Source organism: Lutra lutra, chromosome 13 (genome assembly GCF_902655055.1).
Source record: "Lutra lutra chromosome 13, mLutLut1.2, whole genome shotgun sequence".
Lineage (NCBI taxonomy): Eukaryota > Metazoa > Chordata > Mammalia > Carnivora > Mustelidae > Lutra > Lutra lutra.
The window spans coordinates 42,668,746-42,680,232 of NC_062290.1; the positions used below are offsets into that span (position 1 = coordinate 42,668,746).

The 11,487-nt window shown below is 43.1% G+C and overlaps 1 pseudogene; it reads right to left on the minus strand.

Moving 5' to 3' along the window:
* Positions 1 to 5,555: 5,555 nt before the first annotated feature.
* On the minus strand, positions 5,556 to 6,096 carry LOC125083657 (ferritin light chain-like; annotated as a pseudogene).
* Positions 6,097 to 11,487: the final 5,391 nt, after the last annotated feature.

The following is an 11,487-nucleotide window of genomic DNA, read 5'->3' on the forward strand; positions in this document are numbered from 1 at the left end:
GCTTTATTTCTCTCTCTCTAAAAGTGTGTGTGTGCCTGTCACACATGTGTACACATTTGTTTAGACAGGTACACATGTATGCAGATACATGCATATCTACATGCATGTATATATAATTTTTTTCTGAACTGTTTGAGAGTAAGTTGTGGACACGATGCCTAAATATTTTACCCCTAAATATTTTAGAAAGCATTTCTTATAAACAAAGATTTTTTTTTTTTTTTTACATTTTTAAAGAAGATTTTATTTATCTATTTGTCAGAGAGAGGGAGCACAAGCAGGGGGAGCAGTAGGCAGAGGGAGAAGTGGTCTCCTTGCTGAGCAAGGAGCCTGTTGCAGGACTTGATCACAGGACCCTGAGATCCAGGACCTGAGCTGAAGGCAGACACAACTAGCTGAGCCACCCAGGCATCCCTTTTCTTTGCATTTCCTTCCTTCTTTCCTTCCTTCCTTCCTTCCTTCCTACCTTCCTCTTTCTTTCTTTCAAAATTTTATTTATTTGTTTGAGAGAGAGGGAGAGAGAGAGCATGAGAGGGGAGAGGGACAGAGGGAGAAGCAGACTCCCTGCTGAGCAAGGAGCCTGATGCGGAACTTGATCCCAGGACCTTGGCATCATGACCTGAGCCAAAGGCAATTACTTAACCAACTGAGACACCCACACGCCCCTTCTCTTTGCATTTTTACAAAATTTTTGTAAAAACACTTCCATTTTTTCCACATGGCTGTAAGATTCTCAAGGTTGGGAACCTGTGTCTTAGCGATCTTTGGAGACTGAGTAGCAGAATGGGGCCTGGCACGTTCAAGGAGCAATTAAAAAATAATACATTTTATTAGGATATAGGACATGCCATGCATTTCTACATAATGTATATATACTAAAGATTGTGATAAATTTCTTGATTATGACAGTTTCTTTCAATATAAAATATATAATATGAAATATCATATGTTATACAAAATAACACAACAGTACATTTTTAATTACAAATGAATGGAAATCTCAGGGTCTGTGGTATTGACTTCTGCCACAAGTATTCTATAGTTTCGGAAGCTGGAAGAGATTGGGCTGAAATTTTACAGTCTTTGGCATTTGCTTTAAACCCAGTAAATAAAACAAGAAACCTCTCGCCTGATGTCAATTTCATGGAACAAGAAAGATATCCTGAGTTGGTAGAAGTTGGCGTTCACTACTCCAGTCTCAACAGTTATGTTGCTCTTTGGGAGGCTGTATAATCCAGTAACTCAAACACTTTCTTGCTTTCTCGCATTTACTCTCAAATATTTATTAGCAACTTGGCATTTGACAAGCATTTATTAGAGGCTCCTGACTTCTATTTTTTATTTTCTATGTGTTAGAAAAAAATTACTGAAGCCATATTTGCCTTGATTTCCTTAATTGTAGAAATGACTGTTAACACATTGCATCCTGGGCATTGGTTAATATGTCATTGGTTAATATGGTACTCAAAGAAAGTGTTCCCAATGTATGCATCTGTCAAATGTTTTGTTTCCAGAAAGCACAGAGAGTTTTTACAGCTCAAAAAAGAGAAAAAGAACCTAGTTAAAAAGGGCAAAAATTTTAAGCGACACTTCACAAGTTTTAAAAATAGCAAATAAGCCCATTAAAAGATCTTCAGCATCATTAGATATCAGAGACTGAAAATATAAACCACAGTGAAGACTGCTATACACCTGTTAGGAGAGCTAAAATTAAAGACATTGATAGTATCAAGTATTGTTGAGGATATGCAGTGACTGGAACTCTCGTCTGTTCTTGACGAGAATGTAAGAAATACAACCACTTGGAAAAACCCTTCATTCATTTCTTATAAAGTTAAATATACACTAGCCATATGCCCCAGAAATTGCACTCCTAGGTGTTTACCCATGAGAAATAAAAACATTTGTCCACACAAAGACTTTACAAGAATGTTTATAGTCCTTTTACTCCTGAGAACCCAAACCTGGAAGCAATCTAGATGTTTATTAATGGATAAAGGAATTGGAGTATGTCTGTACAATGGAATACTGGTCATTAACAAGAAAGGAACACATTGCTAATACTACTGGTACATGTGACAGAATGGAAGACCCTCAAAAGCATTACGCTGAGTAAAAAAATCCAGACACAAAAAAGTTCACACTGCCTGGTTCTGCTTATGTAAGACCTGAGAACCTATTAATCAAATCAAGAATGACAGAATCAGTGGCTACCTTGGGCTAGGTTCTGGGGAAGGGATATAGGATTGGTGCAGAGGGGCATAAGGAAGCATTCTGGTTTGGTGGAAATGTTCCATATCTTGACCCAGTTGTGTGTTTTCAGGTGCATGCAAAAGTGGGTACATGTTATTGTATGTTAGTTGTACCTCAGTGAAGTTGATTTTTTAAAAATTATATCCTCGTGATATTGAGGGCAAACCTGTACCTTCAAATTCTAGAACTCTCCTTTGTGACTCTTCCATCAGGGCTTGGCCCAGGAACCATAGACCATCCTGAACAGACACTAACACTTCAAGCCCCATTGAATTCACCAGTCTGAAGACCTAGTGCCAGAATTGTTTGTGTTGTGGCCTGAATCAGCTTCTCCCGCTTGGGACTCCCTTGAGGATAGTAACCTTATGCATTACTCAGCAACAGGGTTGGAGGCGTACATCCATACCTCGTATATGATCCCTTCAAACTCCTGAGGTCCAAGCCAAACTTGTTCTTAGTGGTGAGTTATGCATGGTATAATGAGTTTTATTTCACTTTGGGAGACATACTTTGATATTATACAGACATATCAACTTCTAGAAATGTCTGTCAGATTCCTTAGTTTCCAGTGGATGTATTTCCCAAACTTTGATACACATAGGTTTTATAGGGTGTCTATATCTGTGTCTATATCTGTTTCTGCTTGCTCACTTGGTCTTTAAGCATTATGGCATCTCAGCTGTGGTCCAGCATAATGTTCTATGGGCTAGTAAGAAGATCAAAAATTCCTCTGATCTATGATGAATTCGTGGCTGCTAGAGGTGGGAGATAGGGGTAGGCCAAATGGATGAAGGTAGTCAAATGATACAAACTTCCAGTGATAAAATAAATCCTAGGGATGTGATGTACACTGTGGCAACTATAATTAATAATACTCTATTGCATATTTGAAAATTGCTGGGCGCCTGGGTGGCTCAGTCATCAAGTGTCTGCCTTTGGCTCAGGTCATGATCCCAGGGTCCTGGGATTGAGCCTCACATTGGGCTCCCTGCTCAGTGGGAAGCCTGCTTTTCCCTCTCTCTCCCCCCTGGGTTGTGTTCCCTCTCTAGCTGTCTCTCTTTTCTGTCAAGTAAATAAATAAAATCTTAAAAAAAAAGAAGAAAGAAAATTGCCAAGACAGTAGATCTTAAGAAAAAGTTCTGATCACAAGAAAAAAAAATGTAGTTATGTATGGTGACACATCCTACCTAGATTTATTGTGGTGCTCTTTTTGCAATATATACAAATGTCAAATTATTATGTTATACACCTGAAATGGTTATATTGTCATACATCAATTATACCTCAATCAAAAAAGTTGCATTAAAAAAATCCCTCTGATCTAAGTTATGGCATAAAGCAAAAGAATTAATGTAGTTCTGAGTCTAGGATGGTGAATATGTACTGTTATTCCTATCAGGTAAAAACAAATTTCTAATAGAGAAAATATATTCACCAGATCCATAGTCACACAGCAGACCCACAGGATGAAAAGACAACCTTTAGAAGAGCAGCTTTAATTGTAGTCATCACTTAATAACACTTAAAATAATGCCCCCTAATTTTCTGTCTTTTGCAGAGCCAAACAGGCCAGTTAAAGAGATGTGGGAGGGATCACCATGTGATGGCAAAAAAGACTTTTTGCCAAAGTCTTTGTTGGTGGACTACCTGTGCTGGTATCCCAAGGATTCATTATTTTGGTATAGAGGGGAGTGCTGCAGGTACTTTTGCCTTGCCTGATCCCAAAAGCCCTCCCTCTACAAGTCAAGGAACCACCGTGGCTTTTCTATTGATTGCCAAGTATATCCACTCAAACTACATTGTCAGGAACTATGAAAATAACAAAAGAATATGTTCAAGGATGTAGTGGGCCCATTGAGAGATTCCACTATTCCTAAATTCCATTTTTCAATGGATTGTCTTAAATATCCATTTTTACCTATGGGTCATGGTGGTTTTCTGAAATACTAAGGATTATCTTGAGTTCAGAAGCAACATCCAGTTATTCTTGAAAGGTCCAGATATTTCACTTTTTCTAGTATTAAATTATCTTAGCCTTCTTTCCTATTTGTTACAATGCTTACCACTCCTAATTATTTCTTAGATTTTTTAGGTTCCCTTTGCCTATCCCCTGCTGGCTCTTAAGTTCATGATCCCCTGCTTTAAACCCTTGATCAACTCTTGGCAGGGCCAAAGCCCAAGAGATGTAGTACTGACCTATATCAAGAGAACAAATGCCTTTCAAAGCAGAAGATTTTGCCTCGATTTCCCAAACCTTCCAGGAGTGGTTGTTTAAGGTCCCTGTCAATATGGAGAGTAAGCCATTCAACAAGAGAGAGACCAAGACTAACTGTTCTGGGATGAAAACCTTTGGTCTGCCTTTAAGCAAGACCAAGGCAACAGCTCTCCAAGGGTATGCCCTATGGTCATGAATGTCTCTCCCTAAGGTACTTTATGGCCTGGTAGCCCAGAGTCTTTCATCTCTGTGCCTGATTTGGGACCTCTCCTAGCCTGGAATCTTATCCGCCTCTTAAAACCCCCATCTGCTTGGCCCTGCTGAGCACTAGCAGAAGAGGCCCCCCAAGATAATAGGTGGATTTTCATGGTGGAGGTAATGATTTTAAAATATATCCAAAAATTCTTCGACAAGTCTTATCTTAAAAGGTGGAGCCTAATTCTTCTCCCCTTGAATATAGGCCTGAAAGTTCAATTACTTTCCAAAAAAATCAAATGTGGTGGAAGTGACAGTCTGTGACTTCAAGGCTTGGGTCATAAGAAGCATGGTGGCTTCCTCCTTGTTCTTGCATTTGGACTGCTCACTTGAGACAAGCCAGACACCATGCTGTTCTTTCAAGTTCATTCAAGCAGTTTGTAGAGAAGGTCATAGGAAGAAGAACTGGGGTCTCCTATCAACAGCCGTGTAAGTGAACTATCTTGGATGTGAATCCTTCAGGGTTAATAAAGTCTTCAGATAACTGCAAACCCAGCCCAAATCTTAACTACACACCTCACTGGAAACCTTGAGCAAAGCTGTTCCAAATTCCCGACCTATACAAATTACAGAAGACGCTGTGTTCATTGTTGATTTAAGCCACTTAGGTTTTGGGCTAATTGGTTTTTGTTATTGTTGTTGTTTGTTTATTTGTTGGGGGTTGTTTTGCTGCAAAAAGCTTTCTTGTTTCCATTTGGTTCTTGGCTTGGGAGAGGGCTCCAGGGTGGTTAAAAAGCTTCCTAGTGGCTTCAAGGAGAGTCTCAGGCCCAAGCCCTGGCACCAGGAGGTTACCAGAGGGGCCTCTCAAAGGATGCTGGGGCTTCAGAGTCTCCTAGTCCTGCTTGAAAGTGAGCCCTTCAAAGAGATACTCACCCAACCCAGTCTGGGAGGCAGCCAGCCTGCAGAGGTCGGTCAGGTAGTTTCTGTCTTCTTGATGAGTTTCACCTCCTCATCTAGGAAACAGCTCTCCAGGAAGTCATAGAGATGGCTGTCTCCACGGGTGGATCTCAGGGCATCAGAACTGAAAGGGCCTGGTTCAAGTTTATCTCCAGAACTAGGGCAGTTGGCATGATGTCCAGGGTTTTACCCCACTCGTCTTGGGATGGCTTCTGCACATCCTGGAAGGGGACATGGCCACTGCTCTGGTCTTGCATCTTCAAGATAAACTTAGTGCCCTTGTGCTTCTCCTCAGCCAACTAGCAGAAGAGGGGCTCATGCCCTCCAGAGACACATTGTTGCAATCAAAATAGAAGCCCAGAGAGATAGGTGTAGGAGGCCAGCAGAAACATGTTGACCAGGCAGCTGACTGTGGCATCCACTTCCGTGGAATAATTCTGATGAATCTGGGAGCTCATGGTGGATTGGTAATAAGGAGCTAAGCTCAAAACAGGGTGTCGATGGGTTCCAGAGGCAGAAGGTGGCTGAGAAGATGGCCCCAAAAGTTGTGACTGGAAAAAATGTTGGAGGATGGTTGGAGGCTGATAAAAGGGGTATTCCTGGGTCTGTTCTGCCCAAACACTGTTGCAGATCTGTGGACTGCCAAGTGCTCCTGGTTTGGGGCTAATTTGTTACATGGTGACTGATAACTAATAACAGGGACTTGGCAACAACCTCTTTTGCTGTCCATGCTATTACTCATGCTGGTTGTGGGAATTATGAGCCAGACGAGATGGAATAATTCATGATAGGTCATTGGGAAGACATTTTGGGAAGTTTGACCTCTCTTCATACCATAACTCCCCATAAACTGTGACAGTCCCACTGTGTAATCAGGCTGTTGGTACCGCTAGATTTGTAGTGACATTTCAATTTTTAAAAAATGTTCAAACTTACAAAGAAATATCTCACAAATATTTCTTTGTAATTTCTTCCTGACAGCTCTATGGAGCAGGTAGGGTAACTTTTTTTTTTTTTTTTTGGTTTTTTAAATTTATTTATTTGACAGACAGAGATCACAAGTAGGCAGAGAGGCTGGCAGAGAGAGAGAAGGAAGCAGGCCCCCCGCCGAGCAGAGAGTCTGATGCGGGGCTCGATCCCAGGACCCCGGGATCATGACCCGAGCTGAAGGAAGAGGCTTAACCCATTGAGCCACCCAGGCGCCCCGGTAGGGTAACTTTTATTTACTCCAATTTAGACAAGAGAAAACTCAGGCCCAGAGTTTCAAGTGATCAGTGAGTGACAAAGTCAAGATTTGAATGGAAGTCTCTCTGATTCCAATCCGGGTTACCACCATGCCCCTTAAATTAGTGTCATTCCTGCTCTGTGGGTCACTTAAATTCAGTTAAGCATATTTTAATGGCAAGAGATGATATTTACAAAGTGCTCGGTGCAAGGTATAGTACTCACTAAGTGGTAGCTAATACTATCATTATGTTTATGGGTTGCCAAGGGCTGGGAATTCACAGAGATAAACCAGGCCAGGCCCTTCTCCTTAGGGAACTTAGGCTGGGGGGAGAAGCAGACCTTGCTGAAGGAGATGCTTCCAGGATTGACTTGAAAAGCCAAAAAGAAAATAAAAGAATGTGTATAGGCCAGGCAAACTAAGGCCAGGGATGGAATATTGGGGGCCCTTTATGTCTCAATGTTCTGTCCCCTCTCAAATGTAGGGGCAGAGCCCTCCCACCCCAGCTGACCAGTTGACATGCCCTGAAGCAAGCACCCGAAGAGCAGGTTGCCCAAGGGCAAAGAAAACAGTGATCATCAGGAACACCCCCTTCCTCAATTTCTGCAATAATTATTATCAGTTTTCTTGGGTTGAATGTGTGACTTACTGAGATGCAAGAATCAGCCAGGACAGCTTAAGAGAAAATACCATGGAATGAGCTTCCTACCTCTGTGGGGTTCTTCAGGAAATGACCACATTGAAATCACTTCCTGGAATTCACGGGCCCTGGGAATGGGATTGGTGGGGGTGGAGCCAAAGGCAGCCCATGGGACAGGTGGAAGGAAATTGCTCATGTGGCCCATGGAGAGAAGATGAGGCTCTGGGCATTTCGGAATGGCTTCTTTTGCACCAAATGTACCCTGAGGTCCTTGGTGCCGCCAAAGGCTTTCCTGAGGGAGGAGAACTGAGTGGCTTGTTAGGGATCTGGGCAAGAACTGAGGATGGCCTGGATTTGCTCGATTTCTCCTGTTTTTTGTTTTTTTTTAAAAAAAAAATTTTTTTTTGAAGTGATCACTAAATTCCCATCATTCTTTGTATGCAACACCCATTAAACCTAAGTGATTCTCCAAGACAAAGAAAACACCAAGTCTGGGGCCATGTGCCAACAAGAAGTACATGACCTTCTCTTGCTGGGGCACTGGTATTTTTAAAGCAACAAATGCATGATATTGAATATCCCAGCAAGGCTCCCTTCTGAGCAGATCCAACAGTTGTCCCGGAGAAGAAACAAACTGGTAAATGCCCCCAAGCCCTTCTGGGGTGCCCACAAAAACAGATCATCAAATTCCTCTTCCTCATCAGGAAAGCGGGGGTGGGGTGGGCTGTGCTTGTGTGTGCTCGAGTGTCAGGAGGCAGCTTGTCATGGTACTGGGGACCCGCTGTCGTTCTCTCATCAGCACAAGTGAGGGCATTGGACCTTTTGCTCCCCTCTGGAAAAGCATAAGACACAAGCCAGCTTCTCTCCAGGGACATTTTTTCACCCAGAGGTCTTTGCCTCAAGGCTCAAACATCGACTCTCCTGGCCCCTGCACAGGTTTCTGGAAACCCAGCCCTCGTTTGACTGCGTGCATGATGAAGTTCTTGGGCGGGGGGAGGGGTTGCTAAGCCTGTGCCACAGTGCTGTCCCACTGGCCCCTCTGTGTACCCCAGCTCCTGATCTCCAGGGTAGCCTTTCTGAGCCTTGGTTTTTCAGCAGCAAGTGGAGGCAAAGTGTGAGGAGAGGGAAATATGATCCCCAGTGAACTGCAATATTTTGCTTTCTGTAATCCTCTTCGGGTCGTGACTATAGCCAAAAGGAAAAAATGTGCAAGATGGATAAAAACCCTCATTATTACCCCGACAAATGTGCATTAGCTGAACCAAATTCTAGTCCCGGTGATTCATTACCAATGGACTTCAAGTCTGACCTAGGATTTGAGATGCGGCTTCTGTGAAGGTCGAGGAGGGTCTCTGCCCTGGAGGGGAGCTGGGTGGGAGCAGGCAACCTCTGAGCCTGGTTCAGACCACAGCTGGCCTGGGAGGGTACTTGCCCCGGGACTGCCTACCGTGCACCTGCCACGGGTTCTCTTGTCTCAGGGCTGGGCTGTGGGCAATATGTCCCCTCCTCCCCACATCTCTGAGGTTGGGCTTGGGTCAGGAGTGTGCAGAGAGGGTGGAGGGACAGTGCTCCATCTTCTCCACTCTCCAGTGAGGGTCTCCCCAGTGAGAGTGAAAAACACTCTCTTGCATGAATAATATACCTTCTTCACTCTTTTGAAGAGTTCAGAGCTCCTAGCAGACAGAATGTTCTTCACCCTCAACAGCTCCCTGAGGCTAAATCAGGTTTTGATTCCTCCCTGCCCTTACCTTTTTTTCCTTTCTTTCTTTCTTTCTTTCTTTCTTTCTTTCTTTCTTTCTTTCTTTCTTTCTTTTTTTTTTTTTTTTTTTTTAATAGATGAGACAATGACAGCCCATAGCAATTGGTCTTTGGGAATGGACTGTGCTGGGCCCACTGGAAGCAGGCAGGGAAGAGCTGAATGACTGAGTCCTTTATGGAGGCAGGAAATCTCTCGGCTAATCCCATGCTCTGTCTCTATAGGCACTTGAAAGAAATCACATCCTAAAAAGTCTTGAGATATATAATACCTTATTCCAGAAACTGGTCAAGTAATAATAGGCTTTTAGTCTGTTTTAACTAGCAAGAGGGTTCTTTTTTAAGAGGATGCTAATAGGTCATAAGGAAATACCATTGCAACAACACCCAGGTCGCTGCAAGGCCAAGAAGAGAGATCCAGATTTTTCTGTGTGGTAGCCTCACCACTGGGTGGTGGTGACCATCCTTGCATTCAGATATCCTGCAGCTTCCCATAGTCTTCAAGATGGAATTCCTACTCCTTCACACAGCATAAAGGACCCTGGTCTTCCGACTAGAAATTCACAACTGCCAGCTAATTTTCAGACTCCACGCTCATTAATTCACTCAGTTGTACAGACATCCAGCTGGCATTCCCTGAAGGGTTAATATTTTCCAGCCAGTTCACCAGACACTGGGAATGTAGCACTATGGCAGTGCCTACCTAGCACATGACTTGGTCAAGACTCAGATTCTGCCTCTAGTCTTAGAACTTGCTTCTCTCATTGCCTCTGACCCCCTCCTCTTCTGCCAGCTACTTTTACCATTCCATGAGTTTTCTTCTTCATTCTTCCACTCCCCATTCCCACCTAATACCACTCTTTAAAAAAATTTATTTATTTATTTATTTATTTGAGAGAGTGTGAGCAGGGGGAGGGGCAGAGTGAGAGAATCTTCAAGCAGACTCCCTTTGGAGTGTGGAGCCCAACTTGGGGCTCAATCTCACAACCCATGAGGTCGTGACCTGAGTGGAAATTGAGAGTTAGATGCCTAACCAATTGATCCACAGAGGCACTCTGTACTCTTGAGTGTTCTGAGAGCTCATGGTGCTGTAACTGGCTATTATATTCCTGTTTCCTCATGTTTTGAATGAGAGACTTTGTCTCGAGTATGATGTCTAGCACAGGGTCCAGCTCCCAGCTGGTCATAGCTCCAGGGTTACATTGACTTTGGCCAATGTGACAAGAACAAAAGTCTGCTGGGGGTCTTCTGGGAGAGAAACCTCTAAACACAACTGTCCCTTGTTTCCTTTTTGGTGTCACATCTGGAAGAGACGCTTAGAACTACTGCAGCCACGTGGAACTAGCTTTGGAAAAAAGTCAATAACGAGGACAGCAGGGCAGAGAGCTGGAAGTAACGTCTGCTTGGGATCATCTTACCTCTGGACTTGAAGTTATGTGAATGGCAAATTTCTCATGGTTTAAGCCATTCTGATTCAAGGTCTTGCTTTCCCTCCCCTCCCTTCCCCTCCCCTCCCCCCTCCCCTTCCCTTCTCTTCTTCTCCTCCTTTTTCTTTTCCCTCCTTTCCTTCCTCCTCCTTGTTCCTCTCTCTCTTTTTCTTTCTTCCTCTGCCTCCTCCTCCTCCTTCTTCATTGCCAAAATCTTCTTAAGTGATTTGGAACTCATTATCCATCTTTGTTTGGATGGAGTGAGTAGGCCCAGACATACTAAGTCCAACTGATAGCATCTGGTATTAGTTGTATTTACTTACATATATCTTGCCTGCCTTACTAAACTATTGGTGCTGTGAAGGGAAGAAATCTATTTTGTCCAAAATTGTCCCATTAGTCTCATCTCCCAAGTGTCTGCCTAATGCCTGCTACATAGTAAGGAGTTCCACAGATATGTGTAGAATTGAATCGAATGGAAGCCTTCAACTACTTTTTGTCCTTTTTCTTAACCTTCAATTTATCCCTTCTCTTTGTACTTCATGTTTCAGTATCTCATTCAATACCGTTGTTCTCACATTGTTTCCAATTGAAAGTCTTGCACTCTCCAAGAATATGCTAACGTCCTTGAGAGCAGCATCTGAGTTTCATCTCGTATTTCTTTGGTGTCCCACAGGGTTCTCTGCATTTGCTGGGCTCATAAGAGGCACCTAAAAAAATCTCCTGATGAACGAATCCCCTGAAATCTTACCAGTGTGAACCCTACTTAATTTTGTGGTTGTATACTCTCACATGTTGTCTCAGTTCCTTGATGGTGGAA